Genomic DNA, 27,823 nt, shown 5'->3' on the forward strand with positions numbered 1-27,823 from the left:
ACCTTGTAGCCAAGAAACTTCCTAATGCCTTCAGTAGGGGACTAGTACCTTGCCAGCTGGTACATTATTAGAACATGGGAACAGAAAGTGCAGATTATTTCTATAGCATCTTGACTTGATTCTCTCATAAGAAAATAGGCTCAGGTCACCTGCATGGCTCAGTCGGTTAAGCGTCCGACTTCAGCTCAAGTCATGATTTCGCAGTCCATAGGTTTGAGCCCTGCATCAGGCTCTGTGTTGACAGCTCAGAGCCTGGAGCCTGCTTCAGATTCTGTCTCCCTCTCTTTCTGCCCCTTCCCTACTCGTGCTCTGTCTCTCTCACTCTCAAAAATGAATAAATGTTAAAAAAAAGATTTTGTTTTTAAATAAAAAAAAGAAAAACAAAAAAGAAAATAGGCTCACAAGAAAAACAAACAAACAATCAAACAAATGCCCCCAAGAGCAGCAGGTAAAAATTCAATTATCCTGAGTAGGACAGAAATATCACACAGGAAGGTTTAATTTCAAGAGTCAGAGGGTTGTGTTAGAGTTACTTAAATTTCTTCTACATTGACAGTAGAGGCGAATGTTTAGCATCAATGTTACTATCAGTGCCATTTAATATTTAATAATCACATCTTCTAAATTATAAAACTATGAATTCATGATGAACATTGTTTTCACTATATTTTTACAGCTTGTCTGGTAATTTGGGGTTTCTTATTGTTTGGCTTCTGGAGCAGAAGCAAATATTTTCATCAGTCATCGTTAATATGAAAAAGAAAATAAAAAATTCCTATTTTTAGAAGTGCAAGTTATCAGATGACTTGTCTGCAAAAGATAATTTCTCATATTTGTAGCTGGAATCTTTGAATATACATTGGAAAGTTTACTTTGAGCACATCTGAAAAATGATCCTAAATTTTTCATGGACTTATTCAAATTTTCTTTTCAAATGGTAGCCTGTGATGTGCTTGGCTGGCTGAGTCAGTAGAGCAAGCGACTCTTGATCTCAGGGCTGTAGGTTCAAGCCCCATGTTGTATGTAGAGATTACTTAAAAGTAAAATCTTAAAAAATGGTAGCTTGCTATTCTATGTGATTGTTAATATTCTAGATATAAGTCTTCTAAGGTTTACTTGGCTAGTTAACAGATTACATTTAACTCATAAAAGAGGTTCTCAGGAAATAGACTATGCATGCCAATGTGATGTAACAATAGATGATCAGTTTCCTCATATACGCCTCAATTTCCTCAGCTATAAAATGGGAATCATGGTTTAATGGTGAATGATCTGAGTCAGTCTGCATTCTCAAGTCTGAGTTTCTGCTCCTTCCAGCTGCTTAGTCAGTTTCTCCAAGGCCACAGTCCCAAAAGGATAGGAAATTCCTCTGGCAGAATTGTGTCAAGGTCACATCATGTCTTGGCACTAGTCCACTTCAGGAGATGCACATCTCAAAAAACAGACAAGAAGGGGCGTCTGGGTGGCTCAGTTTGTTAAGCTTCCAACTCTTGATTTCAGCTTAGGTCATGATCTTAGGGTTTGTGGCTTCAAGCTCCGTATCAGGCTCTGCACTGACAGAGCGGACCCCACTCAGGACTCTCTTTCTGCCCCTCCCTTACTCATGTAGGCACACACATCTCTCTCTCTCTCAAAAAAAAATAAACTTAAAAAAAAAAAAACACAAGAAGAGATGTCTTTATTGGAGAAAACCTAACAATGTTGAACATATCTATTGACCCACAAATTTGCAATAGATCACCTAACCACATGAAAGGATTTGGGGGTAAGAATGGGGCCTAGTGGATAAACAGAAAGCTTTCCCTGCTCCGTTGTTATCATAATTATGACAGCAACTTTATCTAGCAACCCCACACAGTTATTAACAAACTTGAATGACTTAAAATGTAAAACTTAAGTATAATCTCATAGAAATGGATATTAGAAATGAAAAATAATTACATATGATTAATATAATTATGCATTTAATTTGATATCTTTTAAATAGTTAAGCTTATGGATGAGTATACTCTTTCTGTATTTAATCCAACTTTCTTGGAACAATTTTGTGCAGAGGAACCTAAGGGAAAACTCTGTGCTTTATCTTAGAAACACCAGTAGTTTGGGACAGATTTAAAGCATTTAGTGTAAGCAAAACCTGAGTGATTAAATTGAGTAATTTTTTTTTCTCCTAATTCCCAGCAGTCAATATGTTGTGGTGAACTTAGATCTTTTCTGTGTTGTTTTTATGTACAGGAAATTGCTTTGCTAGAAATAAAGCTTTTCCTCAAACTGTGGTTAAAGATAATAATTTAAAGGGATGCTTCTCTATTATTTCATTTTCAAGGCTTATGATATTATAAATCTGTTGCTTATTTTAATAGCATGATTCTATATATATTTGGGACATATACTTTACTATAGATTTTGCCAAGTGTTATGTTAATTGCTTGTTTTTTATTTTTACGTTGAAGGCCATAAGTTTAACAATATAAAAAGATTTAAGTATGAATTCAGAAGTTCCTAGATTTTGACATGTATGTGCAAGTGTTTTTGAAAATTTTCCTGGAAAAGTTGAAGATACATCTATATGAAACAAAAAGAAAAATGTCATTACATAAACTAATTTCAGGTGACTGGGCATTATTTTACAGTTGTCTTACCTCTGTCAGATTTAAGTCTTCTAACCATGTTTGTTCTATCAATTCCAGCCTTAAGGTCAATACATTTGATGAAAAAAGTGGTCCAAAGATATAAGTTAAGTAGTTCGGCCTTTCTCTATCATCTCTTGCTATAAATCTCCTTTTAGCAGGTGCTCTATGTACTCAGAATAATGAATCTTAGAAAGCAAGAGGCCATAGATATCCACAGCCCAATCTTATACCCATTATACAAATACAAATGCCCCTTTATAGTATCTGTTACAAATGGTAATTTGGCTTCTTTTGAACACTTTCAAGAGTGACTATTATTATTGTGGAATATATCTTTGGACAAACTTAATTCTGTATTTTTGTGATGTTTACTACAGTCCCAAACTCACCATCTGCATCTTTAGAGAAGCCTAACACTTTATCCATTTAATGTCCATCCAAATGGATGAACACTGCTGTCATTCTCCCAGCTGTTTTTGCTTGTTTGTTTGTTTGTTTGTTTGTTTTTCTCTGCTAATACTCCAAGCCCTTCGACATTTTTCTCTTGAATGGTTTTTAAACCTTTTATTGTTTCCTTTCTTGTCCTTGCCTGGTTTCTCCTCAAATTTTTGGTTACTTTTATAAACAGTGAGGACTTTAAATATATAGACTTTTTCAATTATTGTCTGAACTTAGAAGGGAAGGTGTTCCTAGGACCTAAACCTTTCAACCTGTAATTTATCACATTTATATTAATGCAATCCAAGTTTAATGGATGTCTTACTTAGGAGTGCTTTTATTTTACATTGTAATGATTTTTCGATCAAAAAATATTAAAGTGTTTTTCATATAAAATACAATTAGGCAAGTGCTCTTTCATACTGTGTTAATGCAATTTACTTATCTGAATGTAAAATCAAGGCTTTATATTTTATCACTGCTGATGTTCATTTTGTTAGTTTTGTTCTATGATCTCTCTTTAAAAATGTCTTTTAAAGTTTTTATTCTATTTTCTATTAGCAACGTCTCCCAGACTCCAGCCACCTATCTTCTGGTGACTAATGAATGGGACAGTGTTAAGTTATATCCTAGAAGATCTCTCTCCAGGCCTATATAAATTATATATGTAGATGATGATAAAATAATTAATACTGCTTGAGTGCAGAATTTCAAAGACTTGTAAATCCACCAACCTGTAAGTTTATATAGCCAAATTTCTCTAAGTTGCCTATGTGGCTGGCATAGGAAAGTTTATGAAATACCTTGCCAAAATAAAGAATTGTAAGATCAGTATCATTTAACTTATGTACCATGTCTAGTATCAAAACAAGAAATATTTATTTTAGTGTTATTTAGTCTTACTAAACTCATGCTAGTTTCTTTTTCTCCTTGTTGTTTTTTTTTTTAGAGGGGGAGGGGCAGAGGGAAAGAGAGAGAATCTTAAGCAGGCTCCACATTCAGGGCTCAATCTCACAACCACAACATCATCACCTGAGCTGAAATCAAGAGTCAGATGCTTAGTCGACTGAGCCACCTAGACACCCCAACTCCTGATAGTTTCTAAAGAAGTTTCCTATGATTAAGTAAGATTAGGCTGTATACAAAAACATTTTATAAATGTTACAAATACAAATGCATTATAAGAGATTATTAAGGGTTGAAGAAAGATCTGCTTAATAATAATCTGTTCTAAAATTTTTATTGAACACATTAAACATTCTGGTAAGTTGTTAGAATCTTTAACAACTCCCAGAAAAAGAACTAGTAAATTATAAATCTCAATAAATATGTATGCAATTAATGCATGAGTGAATGCCTGTAGTTGATTGTGATGGGCCTTGGGAGCCCATGTGGAACTGCATGCGGCCAATCTGACTGTGAGGATGACTGCAAGGATTGTGGTGTGGGATGGGTTCTTTTGAGTGTACTTGAGAAATAGCAAAGAGAAAATGACAAGCTCAGACCTGTTAACTCTCAACTTAAATCACTATCTGAGAATCAGAGAGGTTCCATATAGCCCTAAACTAAGATCTTATTTCTGGAAACTGCAGGGTTGATATTGCTGAAAATCTGTATTACAATGCTCACTGAATTCAGTCTCAGCAGATTTGTCGTATGAAAGGGAGGGCATTAACTGATCAAGAATGGGACTCTGAATATTGGGATGGGTACGTGTGTTGTTGAATGCTGATGACACTGACACTCTTGAGCCTCCAAATCACTTTGAGACTCCCATCCCATTAGAAGTAGCTTTCCTTCCAGTATCTTAGACTAGCCTTCTGCTTGATAATCTTATGATAACCTTATCTGGGGTGAACATGTGGAAGGAGGATGTCAAAACTTCCTATAACTGTAACTAAGATCAAATCTCATCATTTTCCAAGAGGGATGGGTACATAAAAATTACCCGGGAAGAAATAGCTTACACATGAAAGAATTCCAAGTCTTTGCAAATATGTTGACTGAAACCTAAGGAATGATTGGGAAAGGAGTCTATGGATGTTAGACCAAAGCAAATGAAATAAAAACCCAAATCTAGCTGAATTCATTGATAAGGGTATATTTGCTGGAGACTCAGGGTTGGGGAGGTAATTAAATTTTTCTTTTAATATTTTTATTGAAATATAGTTGACATATAACATTGTATAACTTTAAGGTGTAAAACATTGACTTGTTACATGCAATATGATACTCACATTGTGTTAGGTAACATATCTATTACATCACATGATAGCATTTATTTTTTGTCATGGGAGCAATTAAGGAGATTCTGTTTTTAAATGGACTAGCTGGTGCAGTAGGAGATGGTTCTGAAGGATTATGTGGTTCATTGGCTTAAAGTTAGACTCCATGACAGTAGCCTATAGTTAACGAAGCTGACATGCTACTTCAGTATGATATGGAGGAAGGAAACCAAAGACTTAGAAATTTAGTAATGTTGGACTCGGGGGCACCTGGGTGGCTCAGTCGGTTGAGCGTCCGACTTAAGTTCAGGTCATGATCTCACAGCTCATGAGTTCGAGCCCTGTGTCAGGTTCTGTGCTGATAGCTCGGAGCCTGGAGCCTGCTTCAGATTCTGTGTCTCCCTCTCTCTCTTCCCCTAACCCACTCACATTCTATCTCAAAAATAAATAAACATTAAAAAAAAGAAGAAGAAGAAACATTGGACTGGATTTATTGTGTGCAACTATGCTTCATGAGAAGGTCTGAAAGACATTGCCCTCAGTGAGGCATTGAAAAATATATTAGTGAGGGAACACCTACATTCTTGAAAAACTTAGTGGTTACTTGCCTTTCACGGTCATGCATGATGCAGGGCAGGAATTTTTAATCTAGTACTATTGACATTTTGGAGAGGATAATTCTTTGTTTTGAGGGACTTTTCTGTGAATTGCAGGATGAACTGATCTCTACCATCCAGATGCCAGTATTACCCTCCCCTGAATCATGACAATCAAAAATGCCTCCAGATATTGCTGATTGTTCCCTAGAGGGAACAAAATTAATCCTGGTTGAGAAGCACTATTTTATAGGGTGATATCTGTATTAGTTTACCATTGCTGCTGTAACAAATTGTCAGAGATTTAGTAATTTAAAACAACATAAATTTATTCTACTGTATTTCTGGAAGTCAGAAGTCTGAAATAAGTCTCACAGAGCTAAATCCAGGATGTTGGCAGGGCTGCTTCCTTTTTCCAGAAGAAAATCTACTTCTTGTCTCTTTCAGCTTCTAGAGACAGCTCATGGTCCCTTTCTTTATATTCAACACACAGTGTAGTATCTCTTTCCTCTGACCTCCTCTCTATGTCTTAAAAAGACCCTTATGATTACATTGGACCTACCCAGACAATCCAGGATAATCTGTCCATCTCAAGATCCTTAACTATATCTACAAGGTCTATTTTACTATGTAATGTAATATATTCACAGATTTCTGATATTAAGATGTGGACATCTTTGCAGGGAGGAAGGGAAGACATTATGCAACCTAGCACACTACTGTTAAAATGGGTACCGTGATCTCAGTGGGCATTATAGGATCTCAGAGTAGCAGGATCCTGTGGCAGCATTTAATTGCAAAGACAAGTAGAAACATCTATTTTAAAGGGCAGCAGAGACCCACAGGCCATCAGAATACCTTCGCCCCTGGAGATCTTTGGAGGTAGATTATCATGTCCCTAGCAAAATAAATGGGCAGACTAGGAGAATATCACTTGGTCTGTGTAACTGAAAAAGCTCTAGGTCTGGTAGCCATAAACCTGACTCAAGTCTCCACAATGGTGAGCCATGTCTTCTCACTCCATTTCCAGACCTATCTCAATTCACAGATCCAGAGTTCCTTGATTAAAGGGGAGGCCAAGTCCCCTTGAGGAAGAAATAAAGTACCCATCAAAAATCTCCCTCTACTCCCTTTTCAAAAGGGTGTGGACCATTTACATACACCACATTTGTGTAATCTTGACCCATTTACAAAGTGACAGGCTGCTAGTGTTGAGTGGGGACCAGAAAAAGAGAAGGCTCCACAGCAAGTTCAGGGTGCAGTTTAAATTTCCCTGCCACAAAGAGCTCATGATGTAGCAGATCCAATAATGATACTTCAAGTGTCCACGGCAAAGAGGATTGCTGAATGGAACTTTAGCAAGTGGACCTCTAGGTTTTGGACTATATATGTGTTCCATCTTCTAAAAATAATTACACTCCTTTTAACAAACATCTCTGGTTTGCTATGGGACGTGGCTAGAGACTGAATTCTAACCATAGGTATCATGTCTACAGGCAGCCTGAGCTTCCCAGCATGAAATGGGCATTGTCTGACTCAGCCAGAAGGTTGGGCATAGGCAGCAGTAATCTGTCAGGAACTGCAAATGCTATAAAAGAGATCAAGTTTGGGCAGATTCAGGAAGTTCTGGAAGGTAAAGTGATTTGCAGGAGCAGGTATTTTGGGCTCCATTGACACAAACCATGCAGTGATTATGACTAGGTGGTTTTTTTTTAATACCCAGAAAATACTTAGAAAATATCACAGCTACTTCTAAGGACAAATTACTGAATTTTCCTGAAGTTACTATTGAGTAGGCCTTATTTCCAGATTGTGCACTGAAATGATTAAGAGTCACATTAATTTGAATTCAAAGTTTAACTTTGCTCTTTATTCATACTGAATGTTGAACGATTTACATAACCATTCTGAGCTGCCTCAATTTCCTCATCTGTAAAATGTGGTAGTACCACTTACCTCAAAGGATTATTAAGATTAAATAAAATAATTTGTATAAAGTAAATATAGCAGCACAAAATTGTTAGTTTCCTTCTTTTCTTTATCCCATCCCCCCCTCCAGTAACTTAAGAAGAAAGGGATTAATTGCCTTGTGCTTTAATATGTTGAACACAAAACCAATTCGTTTGAATTAGGTCAAGCAAAAGTTCAGTCATTTGGCTACTAGCATCCATCCATAATGGAAGTATTATGGTGTGTATTTTTTCCTAGAGGCCATTAGACTGTAGGCCATTCGGATGTCTTTAGAAGAAAGAATGATGATCTTGAATTGCATAGAAAATTTCATACTTTCTCATTCTATACACTTTATTCTTTACCTTTTTCAGAGAAAGTGCTTCTGCAACAAGAGAACTTTTAAACTATGTCCTGATGATATTTCGCTGCATTGGAACAAAAAACTGACAAACTCCCAAAAATATTTACACTGTGAAAAAGTGATGGGGCAGGGTATGGAATACAAAAAAACACAAACAATCTCAAAGAGTAAGATATGTTCCCAAATTAGAAACTGAATTTAAACAGTGAATGGTTAAAGATTGTAGAAAGCTATGGCAAAACCAAAGATTTTAAAAATTTCTTTATGTATGTTAGAGCTATTTACTTCTTGGTTTCATGTACATCATATGTATTATATAGCAGTAGGCACTTTTGCTTTCCCTAGCCATTTTATTCATGTACTATAAAAGCATATTTTGACCCTCTGGATGTCTATTCAGAAATAATGTAACTAAATGAGATTTCATACTCATATGATTTTTTTCAGATGGTCGCAGACTTTTAAGGTTCAATTATCCAAGTTATTGAAGGGGCAGACTTGGACAGTACATCTTAAGAGTAAATAATCCAAACTTTACTGGGTAATATGGGATTAAAAATAACCTGAGGGGTGCCTGGGTAGCTCAGCTGATTAAGCATCCCACTCTTGATTTCAACTTAAGTCATGATCTCCTGGTTCATGAGATAGAGCCCCAGGTCAGGCTCTGTGCTGGCAGCATGGAGGCTGCTTGGGATTCTCTCTCTCCCTCTCTCTCTGTTGCTACCCCACTCAGCTGTCATTCTCTCTCAAAATAAATGAATAAACGTTGAAAAAAAACTGAAATAAGAGCCAGGCAACAAAATAATTTTTTTCTAGAACCAAGAATTATTATTTTTTGGATGAGTTATTTAAATTATTGAAACTCACTAGGCCTCAGTTTCCCCATCTCTTTACAAGAAGAGAGTTAATGGGGCACCTGGGTGGCTCAGTCGGTTGAGCATCTGACTTTGGTTCAGGTCATGATCTAACAGTTTGTGAGTTCAAGCTCTGTATTGGGCTCTGTGCTGACAGCTCAGAGCCTGGAGCCTATTTCAGATTCTGTGTCTCCCTCTCTCTCTCTCTGTCCCTCCCCCACTCATTCTGTTTCTCAAAAAAATGAATAAATGTTAAAAAAGTAAAAAAAATAAATAAAATAAGAGAGAGCTGAGAATGGGAGAAGAGCGGAGCATCTAAGCAGTAGACCCAGCCTCCTCTTCTCACCACACCTCACTCTCGCAGCCCACCCGCCCTGCTGCCTGCTCGCAGCCCAGAACAGCTTCCACCATGGCTACCTCTGCGAGTCCCCACATGAACAAAGGCATCAAGCAGGTGTACATGTCCCTGCCTCAGGGCAAGAAAGTCCAAGCTATGTACATTTGGATTGATGGTGCTGGAGAAGGGCTGCGCTGCAAGACCCGGACCTTGGAAAGTGAACCCAAGTATATAGAAGAGTTGCCTCAGTGGAATTTTGATGGCTTTAGTACTTTTCAGTTTGAAGTCTCCAACACTGACATGTATCTTGTTCCTGCTGCCATATTCCGGGACCCTTTCTGCAAGGACCCCAAACAGCTGGTGTTCTTTGAAGTCTTCAAGTACAACCGAAAGCCTGCAGAGACCAATTTAAGGCATACCTGTAAACAGATATTGGACATGGTGAGCAATCAGCACACCTGGTTTGGAATGGAGCAGGAATATACTTTCATAGGCACAGGTGGGCCCCCTTTTGGTTGGGCTTCCAACAGCTTCCCTGGGCCCCAAGGTCCATACACTACTGTGGCATGGGACATTGTGGAGGCTCACTACCAGGCCTGCTTGTACACCAGCATCAAGATTGGTGGGACAAATGCTGAGGTCATGCCTGCCCAGTGGGATTCAAGATAGGACACTGTGAAGGAACCGACGTGGGAGATCATCTCTGGATGGCCTGTTTCATCTTGCATCGTGTATGTGAAGACTTTGGAGTGATAGCAACCTTCGATCTTGAGTGCATTCCTGGGAATTGCAATGGTGCCGGCTGCCACACCGACTTCAGCACCAAGGCCATGCGAGAGGAGAATGGTCTGAAGTACATTGAGGAGTCCATCGAGAAACTGAGCAAGTGGCACCAGTACCACATCTAAGCCTATGATCCCAAGGGGGGCCTGGATAATGCCCAGCGCCTAACGGGATTCCACAAAATCTCCAACATTAATGACTTTTCTGCCAGCATGTCAAACCAAGGTGCTAGCATCCACATTCCCTGGACTGTCGGCCAGGAGAAAGGTTAATTTGAAGACCATCTCCCCTCTGCCAACTGTGACCTCTTTTTGGTGACAGGAGCCCTCATCCGCATGTGTCTTCTCGTTGAAACTGGCAATGAACACTTCCCGTACAAAAACTTAGTGGACTAGACTTGCAGCCATCAAACCCCTAATTCTCCATCCTGCCTCCGTGTTTGCCCCTCTCTTGACTGTCCTAATAGCTGTAACTCAAAGGTCAGAATATCAAGGTCTTTTTTTATTCCTCATGCCCAGTTAACATCTCTTGCTTTCTTTTGACCAGGATAGAAGGGTCAAGTTCTTAATCTTTTTACATCCCCCCCTTTTTTCCCTGTTACTGAAGCTGTCTAGTACATTAGTGAGGAGGGGGTGGGGAGACATAACCACTGTTTCCTTTTAATCAGGTGTGTTTGTCCAATAGGCATAGCTATCTGGACAGAGCATAGTATTTGTGAAGGGAGGGGGAGAGCTTTTTCTTTGAGGTAGCTGAGTTCTGGAGTGGGGGGATGGGTTACTTACTCTGGGATTAGGTTAGGATTTCCTCTCTTGGTGGGAAGTTCCATTTCGTATAAAGTTATAACCAGCTTTCTACTGAAAGTGAGACTTAGGAGAGAACCAAGCAGGAAAATGCCCCTGTCCTCCTGGTACAGTGCTTCCCTTACCCGGGACTAAATGCCCTCACCTGAAGACAAGCTCAGCAGAAGGATGGATTGACCTACCTTAGAAGAAAAAGTTCTTATTGCTTGGTCCTCCATTTATAACACAAAGCAGAATAGTATTTTTATATTTAAATGTAAAAAAAAGTATATGTGTGTGTGTGTGTGTGTGTGTGTGTGTGTGTGTAGATATGTGTGTTTATTTGTTTTGTTTTGTTTTCCTAAAGTAGGAAAAACATTCTGGTCATTGGGAGCCAAAATTTGAGATGAATACTCTGGTTAGAAATAAGGATCTCCTTTTGAGCAGGGGTGAGGGAGGTGTGCTTGAAAAAGTTGGCTATCTGGGGCTGTCTGTTTTTCCCTCACCACCACTGCAGGGCTTCTGTGCCCTGGCCACTCTTGGGAACAGATGGACACCACTTGGGTAACCTGAGGATGCACAATGTGGAAGGAGCAATCACCTGAGCCCCTTGGCTTCAATTTAAAAGACACACGCAAACACACAGAAGTTTAGAAATAAGAGTTGGCTGGTCAACTTGAGCATGTTCCTGATGGGTTATTGGGATTATTTTAAGGTGGCACTAGCATGTCGTTAAAGCAGGTCTTTTGATATATTAAACAATTTTTAAAAGTAAAGTAAAATAAAACAAAATAAAATAAAATAAAATAAAATAAAATAAAATAAAATAAAATAAAATAAGAGAGTTAATGCTGTTTTACATAACCAACATACTCTTAAGTCTGTGATTATGTTAGGTTTTTCAAAGTGACTATGTTCATATATCTGAATATGACTGTCTTATTTACAGTTCCTTTTTAAATTTCTCCCGTCTCATAGAACAACTTCTTTCCATTCTTCATTTTCATTGAATATGGATATAATCACATCTTAGAGTAATTCAAATTATCAGCATAAGAAATGAACTACAGTATTACTTGCCCTCACTTTTTTCTTCATGACTTCCATAGGACTGAGAGGCCTGTTAGTGGTTTAGTTAAAAAGGCCTTCCAAGATCTTTACTGTGTACTGGGCTACACAGTATATTAGAAAGAAAAACTTAGGCCATAAGGATCCCTTGAAAGCCTTGTAGCGGTAAAGTGTGTTAATTTTTGCACAAGATGTTTACATTGGTGTTTGCTATTGGTTTAATAATTGAAAGGTTTTTTTTTTTACAATAGAGGATTCTCAAAATTTGAGTTGTTTCAAATAATATGTTAAATTTTTAAAGGCCTAAGTCCTGCCCCAGATTTACTAGGATTGGGGAGAGTGTTGAGGGAGGGGAGACAGCTCTATTTTTAACAGGCTCCCTAGAAGATTCTCAAGCATCAGATTTACCTATTGCTCTAAACCAGTATTTATGACATAATTATTGGCACATTGTCTCACTTCATTAGAGATATCATATAATATATTCTCTAAAAACTAGGGCTCCTTTGAGAGTGAAAGAGTGTTCTCATCAATAATTATGTCAGTATGAAAGGCATAAAACAGAACTTCTCGGACAAAGCAGGACCAACACTTAACATATAACCTATCTTTGTAGGACCACCAAAAATCTACCTTCAAATCTCACTATGTCGCTTATTGCCCTTATTAGCTATTTTTTAATGTTACACTTTACATATATTATTAACTCATTATATATTAGTAATATTTTTGTTTTAAATGTTTTGCTTTGCACAATTAAGAAATTTAAAAATTGGCAAATATCTTGTATTTATCCACATATTTACCATTTCCAGTGTTCTTTGTTTCCATATGTAGACCCAGGTTTCCTTCTGGTGACCTTTTATTTCTACTGAAAATCATCATACAGATACGCTGGCCATCAATCTCTTGGCTGCTGGTTGTCTGAATACTTTGTCTTTATTCTTGAAGGACAATTTTGCTGGATATAGAATTTTTAGCTTGACAGGTTTTTTACTGCTCTTTCAAAATGTCATTCCATTGATTTCTAATTACATTTTCTGATGAAAAGGTTATGATGATCTTTGCTCCTATGTGCAAATAAAACAAAAAGTCTTCTTTCATCAAGTTGCTTTTAAGAGTTTCTCTTTTTCATTGGTTTTCAGCAGTTTGATTAGGATATGCTTTGGTATGGCTGTCTTTTAATTTATCTGGCTTAGGATTTTGACAGGTTTATTGGTTCCATTAAATTTAGAATATTTTCCAAATATACTTTCTGCTTTCCCCCTTCTGTCTTAAACACCAATTTATGTATTTTAAACATCTTGATATTTTTATCAGGTTTCTGAAGTACTTGTAATTTTTTTTTCCATTTATTTTTCTCTGTGATTCAATTTGGCTATTTGATACTGCTGTGTCTTCCATGATCAATTTGGAGGTAGTCTCCAGTCAGCTATTAATTCCAGCCATTAAATTCTTCACTTCTGATACTGTGGTTTTTAATCCAAAGAAGTTCACTTTGGCTTTTTCATATAACTTTCATTTCCCCTTCATTATATTCATGTTTTCCTTTAAATCTTTAGCTTGTTTGTAATCTCTCTTTTGAAGTCCATCCTGAAAACAAACAACCTCATTAAAAAATGGCCAGAGACCTTAACGAACACTTCACCAAAGTCATATGTGATCATCAGGGAAATGTAAGTTGAAACAACAATGAAATACTACTACACACCCATTAGAATGGCCAACAACCTCATGCAAACCCTTTGTAGACTTCTGGATGTCTTTCTCCACAAAGCTCCATTTTCTCCAATGCTTAGATATCCCAACCACCTCCATTCTCTCCCACATACATCTCTGCCTCCTCAACTCAAAAGCCTGCTCTCTCTGCTCAGCTGCATCCTTTGCCTACCTTTCCTATGCAATGATCTAGCAAGTGCCTCCGGGCAGAAAGCCAGTTCACTTCCTTTTCTGGGTATTCTGTCCTATGTTTTCTGCTGTTAAATGTCTGAACGTGTTTGTTTCACATACATTGTTCAGGTTTTAGGGCAAGGTAATTTTAGTAACTCTGTCATGGCTGAAAATGGGAATAAGTGATGCTTTATCTTGCATTTTTAAACCATCATCAAATCTAAATTTTTGGGTTTGTCTCCATCGTTTTGTCATCAGACTAAAGTTGCTTAAGAATTCTAATCATGGGGCCACCTGGGTGGCTCAGTCCCTTAAGCATCAGACTTTGACTGAGGTCATGATCTCGCTGTTTGTGAGTTCAAGCCCTGTGTTGGGCTCTGTGCTGACAGTTCAGCCTGCTTTGGATTCTGTGTGTGTGTGTCTCTCTCTCTGCCCCTCCCCTATTCTCTCTCTCTCTCTCCCCCTCTCTCTCTCAAGTATAAATAAACATTAAAAAAATTAAAAAAAAAGAATTCTCATCATATTCTTCTCTTTTGTGTCTGTAATTAAACCCTTATTTATGTGACATATAAAAGTTTCAGGAATGAAGAAAATTCTGGCCATTTTCACCCAGTATCACAATAGTCATAACAGGTTTTTTTTTTTAATTTTCATTTCACTCCCTTCATAATGTAGAGGTCTTCAACCTCAGATTTGTGCATGAAAATGAAAAAAAATGACTGTGGTTTATAATAATGACATTATATTCTTATTTTACAATTGAAATTAAAAGTCTTTTCTATTCAAAGTATTTCTATTTATTTTGTTACTGAATCTCCCATTGAAATCTCATGTATGTCTGTTTCTTATTTATTTATAAGTCAAAATTAAATACAGGTGTCTATTGTTTGTTTATAATAAAATATAAATACAAAATATTGTATTTGAAATATATGCCTTTATATGAAACACGAAAAGTTCATTTTAAAACAACTTTATTTTTTTTTAATTTTTTTAATGTTTATTTTTATTTTTGAGAGACAGAGAGTGAGAGAGACAGACCTCGAGAGGGGAAGGGCCAGAGAGACATGGAGACACAGAATCTGAAACAGGCTCCAGGCTCTGAGCTGTCAGCACAGAGCCCGATGTGGGGCCTGAACTCACGAACTGCAAGATCATGACCTGAGCCGAAGTCGGACGCTTAACCGACTGAGCCGCCCAGGCGCCCCTTAAAACTCCTTTAAAAAGGGGATGCCTGGGCGGCTCAGTCGGTTAAGCATCTGACTCTGGCTCAGGTCATGATCTCACCAAGACTGGTGAGTTTGAGCCCCGCATCAGGCTCTATGCTGACAGCTCAGAGCTTGGAGCCTGCTTCAGATTCTGTGTCTCCATCTCTGTCTGCCCCTCCCCTACTCTCACTCTCTCTCTCAAATAAATAAATAAATAAATAAATATTTAAAAAAAATATTTGAACTCCTTTAAAATGTAACTAAAGATAGTTTGAAAGGCTGGCTTCTTTCCATAGAATCCCAGAAGGGGAACAATTGTTTTTGCTTTTGTTTAGTTTGAGAATACATTTTTCCATGAGGCAATTTACTTTACATTTTTAGACATTAGTACTGGTCAATAATTGTCTAATGCAGCATGGAAAGTATTCTTCCTCACAAGATGGGGGAGGACGGTTCAGTCAATAAAGGATCATTCTTTGGGGATTTGTCTCGCTGATACAGCAGAAACTGGGTCTAAACGCACAGGTACATCAATTTGTGCCATAATGCACACAGACTTGAACATTCCCTTCTTTATTTATTAATCAGGTCAAGATGATGGGCGAGAATTCTCTCTTGCATATCCAAGAGTCCATACTAGAAAATTAAGTGAATAAAAAAATTACGAGAAGTTATGTCAGCAACCTTGCTTCTGAGACAGCAAGTAACTGAAAGCAGCTTCAACTTTGATGACTACAGGTTTTGGAAATCAAAATACTGGATGCAAAGTAAATGATTATCCTATCACACCCTGCCTTAATTATAAAAAAAAAGAATATTTCATAATAGTTTATCCAATAGTTAATATTAAAAGTAAAGTGTCACAGGCATATATTTGATCATAAAATAACCTACCATCAGCAACAATCAGTATATTTTTTTCTTCGATCATTTATTTGTTGGTTTGAAAAAAAGACTCATTAGAACTTTCATTTTAGACTGAAGAAGAGAGAAACTTTATTTACGTAAGCCATAAAATCTTTGTTAATTTTTTCTTTACCTGAGAACTATACATAAAACACGAAATGAATTTAAAGATTAAGGAATACTGTAAAGTAGTTATAACTATAAGGAATACTTTTTAAAGCATGCATTTTGATTACTGTCAGTAAAATTTAGTTGCACAGCTAGATGTTTATGTTTATTTGAAATTACATGAGAACACATGGCTGGAATTTAGAAAAAATTGTGCCAACTTGTATTTTGCCTCTGATGGTAGATAAATCAGTAGCTGAATTGGACTGCAGATGCATTTGCTTCTTGTAATCAGAATTGAATGCCTTCAGGTAATACATTTGCTCTCCAGGTTACATAGGTGTCCCCACTCCCAAGAGCATTATGGCTTGAGATTAAGGCCACTGTCTCTGGTAGTAGACAGCTCGAAATTGAATCCCGCATTTGTTTACTGTGTGACCTTGGGCCCATTACTCAGTGCTTTAGTTTATTTATCTGTAAAATGTAGAGAATCATGGTGTCTCCCTCATAGCATTTGTGTGAAGGTTAAATGAATATATTGTATATTGCCTAACATAATACCTGGCATATAGCAAGCCAGCAACGATTTTCACAGTACTAGTAGCAGTAGTAATACAAATACGTTTTACCTGCTGGCTCCTGAAGGCACTTGAATTTGTAAATCTCAGTCAGATTTTTATACCGTTCTAGAACATGACGACTGTTGGTCATTGGCAGAACTCCTGGCCAATCTGATTTCTGGTCTACCAGCATCTATTTTTCTTTTTGTAATTCCGCCTCCTTGACTGTCTTCTTGTTCACTGAACTTTTGACTGTACATGGAAGCTGACAGGTGTTTTCCCAGAGGTGACACCGACCGCTTCACACAGCTGTTATCTGACAGTGTTCAGGTCTTTCTGAGGAGAGCGCATGATGGAAAGGCCATCAGACAAGCAAGCCAACAGTTGCATTTGGCATAATTACACACTTCTCGAGGGAAGGAAACAGTCAATCTCACAGTTTTTAGTCAGGTTGACACTATCCACCTATTTTGCAAGGTACATTCACAAAGTTCAAATAGTTGATTGACTGAAGCTGAGAAGAAAAGGCTAAATGTCAGGCTTTTAAGATGAAACCCGTGGCAGCTCTCAAGCAGCCTGGCAGATAGAGTGAAGTCTGGAATTAAGAGTGACAGAGGAACGGATGGCAAGTGGTAAAGGGAAGCCCCAGTTTGCCAGAAAAAAGAAGTCAGCCTGCAGTTAGAGTACGTGGGTTTTGACGAGGGGTAGAAAGGCTAAAATGTATACTAATTTGTATGTGCACAGCTATTTTAACATTCAAAGAAAAACTTCCACAATTTAACTAAAATCTTGAGATCTTCTTATGTTTGAAATGTTAATATGTTTTTTAACAGTGCCTAAGATATTTCGATTCCATTTCAAGATCATTTTATTTATCACATTTTTTATCACTCTGATCTCTGGTTTCAGAGATGTGAAAATCTAGGAAAATACAAATCAGTCCCATTGGTAAGAGGTCAGAGCAGAGAGAAAAGAAATTTAAAGTTAATGAGAAAATAAAACATGTGAAAAGTTTTGATTCATGCTATTTAGTGTAAAATTAAAGAATTTAAAATAATGAGAATTTTAAATAGTTACAAAGAAATAGTAAATAAAGCATCTTTGCTTTAATAAAATTCAGTATCTAATGTGACTCCATTAGCTTTACTGTGTGTTTCTAAAACCAAGTCTTTTTTGTTGTTGTTGTCCCTATTTTAGAGTGATAGCAATTAAAATTCACATATTAGTGACTTGGGTTATAGAAGTCATTAGGAAAGCCAAAATCAGTCTTCTTGCTTTTCATTATTGCAGGAAGTTATGGCAAGATGAGGACTATTAATTAGATTCTATTCTATTTCTTTATTTAGTAAGTATCTAATAGTTTAAGAAAGAATAATAGTTTAGGCTAGTTCTGTCCAATAAATATGTCACTTGAAACACAGTTAAATTTTAAATTTTCTTGGAGTCAAAGTAACAATAATAAATAAAAAGACACAGGTGAAAATTACTTTGTGAGTTATTTTATTTAACCCACTAGCCAAATTTTATCATTTCAATGGGTAATCAATATAAACACTATTGAGAGAGTGTCCAAAATAGTGTTTGGGTGGTTAATCAATGTAAATTATCAATGGGTTTTTTTTACATCTCTTTTCATAATAAGTTTTCAAATTGGTGTGTATTTCACATTTAGACACATCTCAATTTAATCAATAGCCACATGGGGCTAGTGACTAGCTACCATGAACAGCACAGATTTAGATCATTTTACCTTCATCCCACTCATTCATTCATTATGTGCTTGAAATCCATAAATGAAATATTAATTGATTGCCCATGTATTTTATTCTCTATATTGCACACTAAAATATATTTTCAAGTCCTTTTCAGTAATGGTCTGTTACAGTTAAAGAATCTCTGCTGTTAGAGGCATATCTTATCATTATGACTATCGTTAAAATTATTAAAAAGCATTGTTCCAGTTGCTGTTACTGCGTAACAGATTACCCCAAATTTTATCAACATAAGACAACTACTTTATTATACTCACAGATTGTGTGGTCAGTATCTAAAAGGGCAGAGCAGGAGTGATGTGTTGCTGATACACAAATTCTGCATAGCGGCTCAGTGTCTGGGAACTAGAGTCATCGGGAATCTTTGTTCGTTCATATATCTGGTGCCTAATTCAGGAGACTGCAAAGACAAAAACTGCCAGCCGAAGCACCTGCTTGTGGCTTCTCAGTGTCGCCTGGCCTCACAGCATGGTGACTCTGTGGTTAGACTTTTTCCATGTGCGCTCAAGGCTCCAAGGGCAGGTGTTCCAGCAAGTAGGACCCAAGTTGCGCTGCCTTATAGGGATTAGCCTTAGAAAGACCACAGTGTCGTTTCCTCTCCTTTCTATTAGTTCCAGACAAGCCAAATTCAAAAGGAGTTGATAGAGACCTCACCTTTCCATTTGAGTGTCAGAGAACTTGAGAACATGTTTAAAACCACTATATAGTTTTGCTTTCTGATGATTTGTTTCCCCATATCCATAGTTATGTGTGATATATGAAATATGTTTGGTCTCTATCTATTCTAACTCCAGATGTTCACTCACTGTACACAGAGATTCACCAGAGATTTAATTTCTGTATGCCCAGAGTCTGGCATAATACCACCTTGTTGCACATATAATTTATAGAGTAGTGAGAACTGCATTAACCGATAACATGGTAAGTATTCTGCAGAGGCTTGGCACACTATGTGTTCAGTAAGTTAGGTTTAAATGTCTTAGGAAGCTATTAATACAATGATGAATCTTTGTTTAAGTTCCAGCTCCAAATCTCGCTTTAATTAAGTTACTAGAGGGGCAGTGGGTGGGGGGATGGGCTAACTGGGTGATAGGCATTAAGGAGGACACTACTTGGGATGAGCACTGGGTGTTATATGTAAATGATGAATCACTGAAACCAATACTACACTTTATGTTAACTAACTTGAATTTAAATAAATAAATACATAAATAAATAATAAGATGATTTATTGTATACAAAGAAAAGTTACTGGAATTCTCTAAACATCTATTTCCCTTTTGTTATTAAAGATAATATTAGCCCATTTTATAGGATATCAGTAGTATTAAATGGAATAATCCATGCAAAATGCTTATTATAGTATCTGGTATACAGTAAGCAATGTATTTTATGAAAATTTGTCCAGAAATTGTCATTATGACAAATTTCTCAATGGATTATTCCACAGAGAAAAGACTTTTAATCAACACTATGGAGTAGTTATCTATCCCAATCAATAGAGGACATTCTGTAACAGTTTAATTATGATATATTTTATTGCATAATATTATTTGTGTTCTTGAAATAGTCTACAACTAATCAGACCAAGTAAATTTCCAGATTGATATAATCACCAGGCAGCCACTTAAAGCATTTATAATCAATTATATAAAATTAGGATAATGAGGTGTCTTTTTTTTTTTACTGATACTTATTTATTGTAAAACAGAAGAAAAGAGTTCCACACAAAGCTTCATTGTGATTTCCCTATCTATAAACTTCAGTGTATCTGAGTCCTTCCTAAGTGGCTAACAAATTGCCGGTGATTTGCTGTTCATATATGGTTAACCATAACTTCATACTCCAGCAGTGCTATCACACTGTGGTATCACAGTGATTATCACTGGTTAATGTTAACCAATAAATATGAACGAATGCTTAAATCATGATAACTACTGTTACAGCAAATGTAACTTGGCCTTTTGTTCAAATTATACTTTTATTCTCTGAAGAGTGTAAAGGCATAAATCCGCAAAGAATCATACTATCTTGGTAATGATATATCAGGCTGGCATGTGAACCACAGTTCTTTCCCCATTCTATAATGTAACTGAAACCAAGTGCACTTACTTGTTAAAGGCTCTCTAGGCTGTCAGTTCTTCACATGACCCATGTGATTTGTGCTGCTAAAAATATTGAATATTTTCCAGAACATTGCTATTATCCTCCTATTTATAGTTCACAGATGATGGTAAGAAAACTAAAAATCTAGATGGTGTTCAGTGAAAACACCAGGTAGATACGAGGAAAGCTGTGTTCTAGTCCTCTCAGCTGCTTACAAAGTAACTGACTTTGAACTTGTCCTCAACCCCTCCATAAGGGGTTAGTGTGGTCTAGAACCTATTAGGGCAATTACCTACAAATAAGTTCATAAAATATGCTATAGATTTATGCCTCATTGTAATTGCCAATATTAAATATATACTTTTTATAACTAAATGATACCTGTAGTTTGGGATGCTATGAGACACTAATTTAAATTTCCTTTACTCCTAAGTAATTGATTACATTCTTGATTTATTTCTTGACTCCATCTATCTGCACACTAAGACACTGAGCTGCCTTAGTAACAGAATCAATGGTAGTGATTTGGTCTTTGATTTCCTTGTCCCTGTGTTCTGCTTATCTGGTGAAACTGGTCCAACATTTTCTTGGTCTTCTAACAAATAACAATGCTTTCTTTATGAAATAAAATAACATTATTGACTTCTTGCTCTTCATTTTACATGTGTTCTTACTGAAATCAGAATTGTGGGTGGCTAGGTTAAGAATGCTTCCAGATTGTTGACTTGGAAGGTTTTCCAAACTAATTGTTGATTTCCTGAATATGAGTAATAAAATCAGTTGATGAAAGCTCTATCTTTCAGCTGTAGTAAACTTTCGTCCTATTTACTTTCAGATCTTATGATGAAATTGTTTTACAATTCTGGTAGAGTGAAGGAAACATCCCTGAATAATTATACAACTTACTAAATAAAACCAACATTTTTGATGAAATAGTATGTATTGGATGCCAAGCATTGATTGGAGGCTAAAATCTCTTGTATTACTAAATCCTTGCAAAAACTTGTGATATAAGTTATTACTAAAGAGTCAAGAAAACAGGCTTAGAATGGTAAACTTACTAGCTGTAGTTATTCAGTGAGAAAGATTCAGAGTCTGACTATAACCCATGATTGCAAAGTCAAGCTTACTCACATATTCAGTGATAGTGGATATATTGTTAATTACAAAAAAAAATCTGGATGATATGAAAACAGGTTATATGGAAGAACATATACAGAGGAATATATGGAAACAAATGTAGTACAGTCATATAATTTTTTTTTACCTTTCTTAAATATCTTTCAAGGGGCGCTTGGGTGGCTCAGTCAGTTAAACATCTGACTTCAGCTCAGGTCATGATCTCACAGCTCATGGGTTCGAGCCCCGCATCGGGCTCTGGGCTGACAGCTCAGAGCCTGGAGCCTGCTTCAGATTCTGTACCTCCCTCTCTCTCTGCCTTTCTTCCGCTTGTGCTCTGTCTCTCTGTCTCTCTCTCAAAAATAAATAAAATTAAAAAATATATATCTTTCTAGATTTAAAATTTAATAAATATATTTAGGGATGTATTTAATTTAATAGAGATTTAATCATTTTGGTTATTTATTATTTTTAAAAGTTATTAATATTTAAATGTAATTTCTTTCAAGTTTCTTTTCCCATGAAATAATATCATTTTGTAATCACTGAGATATGCAGAAGCAAAAGAAACTTGATTAAAGCTTGTGTTAAAGATTCATGAGTTAAAAAGAAAGGAAATAATGATCACAGAGAGATAATAGATCCACTAAAACACATGTCTTTCCATCTCCTATATCTTCTTAGGATCATAAAGACACTGCTAGAAAGGTGATTTTTCACTTCCATTTAAAGCCTTTTATGAATAGCTATCCCCGGAGCAACTCTGTTCTCTGCCATGTTACTCAGAATCTAGGATAATGCAGCCCTTGTTTCTGCCTTACTAGTTGTTCAGTGATGAATGTATTCAGGGTCCTTCCTTGACTTGAGACATTTGTGTCAACCTTCTCCCAGAATGTGTGCTTGAGTCCTGATGGCTGTTACAGGTATTTTTTTAATAACGGTGATGAAACTGCATTAAGCAATTTAGAATCTTTCACTTTCCTTTTAAGTATTAGGTATTGATGTATATGCCATGATGTCACTCATTCTTTCCCTGAATGCATTAACCTTCATTCTCTATGTTTGTGTCTGGTCTGTCTGTCTAATTTAGAATAAAAGCCCTGTGGGAAAAGTCTAATTTGGTGCTGTGTACATTCTAAAGTCATTGCATGAGCTCAGTAAATGTTTATTAATGAATATAATTGTCAACATTATTAGTGGATAGTATTGATTCGTAGTAGTGATGATAATCTGCATTTAGTATCACTGGAAGGAGGTGCTAGACCTAAGTTTTTTAATGAGGGAAATACAAGTAATGTGTGTGTCTGCATTAAGTGTAAATACATACACACACACATATTGCATATACATATATGTGTATATATATTGAACAACTATTGCTTTTCATGTCCACACTGTAGTATAAAATATTTTCAGATGAACGTTTTATGCTTCATTTAAATATACTTTAATAATCATGAAAATAAACAAAACACATCTAAATGTTTGCATTGTCACATGACTTAATTCAGAAAATTCTTACTATTTTTATATTACCATATGCCAAATGCACCTATTAATCTGCTGTATATTGGAAACAAAGGAGGAACAACAAATGGTCCCTATCTTCAAGATACCCATCATGCAAAGTACACATAAGTAAGTAGGTACTTGCAGTCCAGGATGCTGAATGCTGAGATATAGTGTCAGGTTGGAAAAAGGAAAGGTATGGAATCCCTTAGCACGTGTGCTTTTTAGAATACTTTCCTGATTCCAATAGGGCACCAGCCTTGTTTTGAGAACTACCATGTGCTAGCCAAATTTAAGCTTTTAAGAACCTAGAGGTGTTCGATTTCCATTTTCACGTGAGAAAACCAACTTAAAAGAATTTGTGATGAACAACGAAGATGACAGAGCAGAAGTTTAAATCCAGTTCTGACATAATCAAGGCCTAAATTCTGTCTCCTTAATAATTCCCTAAATAAAGCCTTAAGATCCAATCTGTTAGAAAATTAGGAAGCTTTCCCTCATTTGATGTATTGATAAATGTATAATGAACCTATAATTTGAATTACAGATGGTTATTATCCAGAGAAGCAACTATTTAAATGCTTGGTCTTAAGCTAATATGGCAAAGTTGAGCTAGAAAATAATACTAAATAATGTTTTCTTTTCTTTAAAAAACTGTCCACTGCAGGTTTCTGGTGGTCCTAGGGCTAAAGGTTAGTCTCATATTCTTATTTTTTATAAGCATATTTCATGGCCTGATAATGCTCTGGACTTATTGAAGAGGCATGTTCTTTCCTATGTTTTGACCCAGTATTGTTAGAGTCCCACATAATATATTTTTGTGATTCTTACATCGCTGTAAGAAAATTATATGACTCATTTTGGTTCACTTTGTCTGGATTAAGGAGCAACATTGGTGTCTCAGCTGTCCAAGCCTGAAAAATGGATTGCCACTAAACGTATCATTAAGCACAACAATCAGTAACTTCAGCAAAGGCTTCAAGTAGCAATGCTCGTGCTTAAGGAGGAAAAAAGTAGGGATGTAGCCCAGTTAAATACAAATTTATTTGTACTTGATGTTGCATTTTATCTGTTCATAGAACATAGGGTCATAGAATAAATATACATTAAAAGTGGATCTTTTCTTCATTCATTCTAATGGCAAAACTGAAATACAGCCTTTTCAGCTAAATGTTAGAGTATCAGAGTAGATTTTCTGTTAATTCCTACATTTACTTGAAGTTGCAAGCTTCTTTGAGATGGAGTGGCAAGATAATAAGTCCTAGAGAACCACTCATGTTTTAAGGCTTTGATAACTGACTTTAACCTACAATTCATTTTGTCTTCAAAGTGATCACATTGAATGTCAGAAGTATTATATTACTTTTTAAATGTTATTTTTAAATACTTGTTCCTCAGATGGTGTTCTAGCAGTACTTATTCCATAAGATATAATAAATAAAAATAAGTAGCTTATATTAAAAAAATGTGTAAATAAAATTAAATAAGTATATATTTTTTCTATAGCGCTTTTCGGAATTTTTTTTACCTCCCAGGAAAGAGATATAGTATGCAGCATTTCCAGACTTATTCCAGTAGGAGAACTTTTATGATTAAGAATCAAAATGAAGGATATTCTAGGGAAAAGACTGTAACATGATGTAGTTATTAACTGAAATTTTAAATTAAGTACTTATATGAAATATAAGGACCAATTGAATGGGACCTTCTAGATGTCTCAGATTATTGCTGAAACTCCAATAATCAAACAACAGATGATGAATAGTCTATAGTCTACTAAGAATGTCTAAACACATTCATAATAACTGACAACAGATGTGCTCAGTAGCTTTTAACTCTCCTTCCACCCATATAAGAGAGGGCCAGAAATTCAAAAGAATGGTGGCATGGAAAGCCATGGAAGTAGAGTTGTCAGCTTCATGGAGAATATTGTGTGATTTCATATGCCCACCTCTATTTCTATTGATGCCACCCCACTTTCTCCACCCCCCCCACACACAGGAGGATACTGATACTTTCTCCTCTAAGCCAAGGGAATACTTTTAAAATTTGGGGGTCTTCTGGAAGGTCCAGGCTAGTATTATTCTCCTCAGTTGATGAAGTACTCAGCTACAGCAATGTGTAGAACTAACATTGCATTTGAGGGATACTCAGTAAGATAATTCTTGAAAGAGCTTGGCTCAGGTCATGACATTAAGGAATGTACATGAACATAGTGACTATTACCTGATTCCCATGCCTTGGTTTTGTTCCAAGCTTGGTTTTGTTTAAAAAAAAAAAAGAGGGGGCAGGGGGCAGGATAAGGGAAAAGGTCTGTATTTCTGCATTTGCAGAATATGTACAATGTAGGGGCACCTGGATGGCTCAGTCAGTTAGCTACCTACTTCGGCTCAGGTCATGATTTCGTAGTTTGTGAGTTTGAGCCCTGCATCAGGCTCTGGGCGGACAGCTCAGAGCCCGGAGCCTGCTTCGGATTTTGTGTCTCCCTCTCTCTGCCCCTTCCTGCTCACGCTCTGTCTCTCTGTCTCTCTCTGTCTCTAAAATAAATAAACATGTTTTTAAAAAACATTAAAAAAAGAATATGTACAACGTATAAGTTTGCAGTGGGTGAAATGATTCAAGTGATCAACATGACTTGAACATAAGAGCTACTAGATGAGGCAGAAAGAAGCTGTAAGGTGTGCCACTGGGAGAGGTTGCTGGGATGGGTGGGGTGTTAGAGCACACATAGCACATTTGAGGGACTGTGCAGTCCTATGCAAAGGGAATATGTTCTGGGCAGTGTCTCTGAAGAAGGCACAAATGTGCCCTATGCGAAGGCTGGCGTTTTTAGATGTGCCATAGTGGAGGGCATGGCGTGATGGTCAACAAGCATTAGCCAAGTGAGAACTACAGAGAAATTAGTACAAAGGCTTTTTGCACATCTGCCTTAAATTGCCTTTCCTTGCACTGACCCTGGAAAATACAGAGTTGGAGAGCTAAAGACTAAGTCCCACTTCCTTCCCCACTGGGGGTTCCAGACCCAAAGTTCAACCCCAAAATGAAGGGGGAAGAGTACAGTTAACTGGATGTAAATGTGAAATTTATATTTACTTAGGACTGGAGTTATTAATAATTGTTTGAGTTGTTTTTGTTTTTGTCCTTTTCCCCACTCTCCAGTATAGGACTCATTCTAATCATTGACAATGACTACAAAGCTACAAAATCTCATGGAGGTGTTTCAAGTGATCTGAAAGGGAATCCCCAAAAGCATATTGAACATATGGGTTTGAAAAAATAAAGCTTTTTTTCTAATTGTATCCTATTAGATTCAGCCTGTCCAATATGCCAGTTATAGACATTATGTTTAAATTCCATGTCACTAATTTTATGTTAAATTAGCAGGTTATTGTATTATTTAGTTAAAATAATACAAGTTTACTAACTTCAGATGAGATTAATTCTACAGCAAACTTAGAAATGGCATATATTTTATATACAGGTGCATAATTTATATATAATGGTTTATGAAATATTAATGAACATAATTGTGAAAAAATATATTTTAGAACATCAGATTAGGTTCAGGAAAATACTTTTAAACAGATGCTATATATTTTATTATTTTAATTCATAGCTAAAAGCCCAATTATTATATTAATCATATTCTGCTGATAATATCTGGTAATGTCAGAACCCAAGAGCTAATGGAAACTTAAATTAACAATCTATGTCAAATTTTAGGAGAGGAACAATAAGAATGCCAAAAGGGAAAAGAAACATATGAATATAAAATAAATTCAGACACTCTGTTTTAGAAAATTATTAAAAATTCGTATATAATATTTCTATATCGTGTAGCTGGTGGCAAAGACATCAATCATCATATTATCTGTACATTGAACATGATAAATTGATTGTGTTCTAATGAAAGGATCTAATTACTTAGAGAAATGAAGGGAACATATGAAAGCTTCTTAGCTCCAGTGGCCATACATTATCATTAATAACACTGAACACTATGTGGTTTAATTCCTCTGCTCTGAACATTTTGCAACACACAATCTTCCTAGTTCATTTCCCTAAAGAGAGGTCAGATAATTAATCTATCATCCTCCTAAAAATAGCAAGGGGAAATATCACATGAAACCCCTTCAATGGTGTTCAGAGGTTTTGTACTTCAATTTTTTTTTCTCTTTGCTGAACTTCATAGGTAACAAACATTAAGCCTATGCATAATCATTGGTTCAATATATAATTGCAAAGCTCTTTCAGTAATTTTTGTACCTACGTCCTATTATCATTAAAATTACGTTGTAGCCTTGCTATAGCCATAACACAGAATCAAGATTCAAAATTATTTCAATAGGATGGAATTCAAGGTTGATATCAGTAAAGTAGAATTTAACAGAAGATATGAAAACTTGTGTATCTGGGCTTAAATGATCGTTTGTGCAAATGTCGCAGAGGGAGACATATACTGAGAAACGAATGGCTGAATAAGAGCCCAATTGAGAGTGAGAATATTGCACAGCATTTGAAGGAGGCTTCTGCAGAAGGAAGATTAGAGCTGTAGGCAGATGAGGCTGTGGAATTTCTCCTTAGGCAGTTTTTAATTCAAGAAATAATGTGTTAACAA

General features: G+C 36.3%; 1 protein-coding gene and 1 pseudogene across 6 annotated transcripts in view; both read left to right on the forward strand.

Moving 5' to 3' along the window:
• RALYL (RALY RNA binding protein like) overlaps positions 1 to 27,823 on the forward strand; it is a 724,524-nt gene that overhangs the window by 371,071 nt on the left and 325,630 nt on the right. The window lies entirely within an intron of this gene.
• LOC122495546 lies at positions 9,291 to 10,691 on the forward strand (annotated as a pseudogene).

Source organism: Prionailurus bengalensis, chromosome F2 (genome assembly GCF_016509475.1).
Source record: "Prionailurus bengalensis isolate Pbe53 chromosome F2, Fcat_Pben_1.1_paternal_pri, whole genome shotgun sequence".
Lineage (NCBI taxonomy): Eukaryota > Metazoa > Chordata > Mammalia > Carnivora > Felidae > Prionailurus > Prionailurus bengalensis.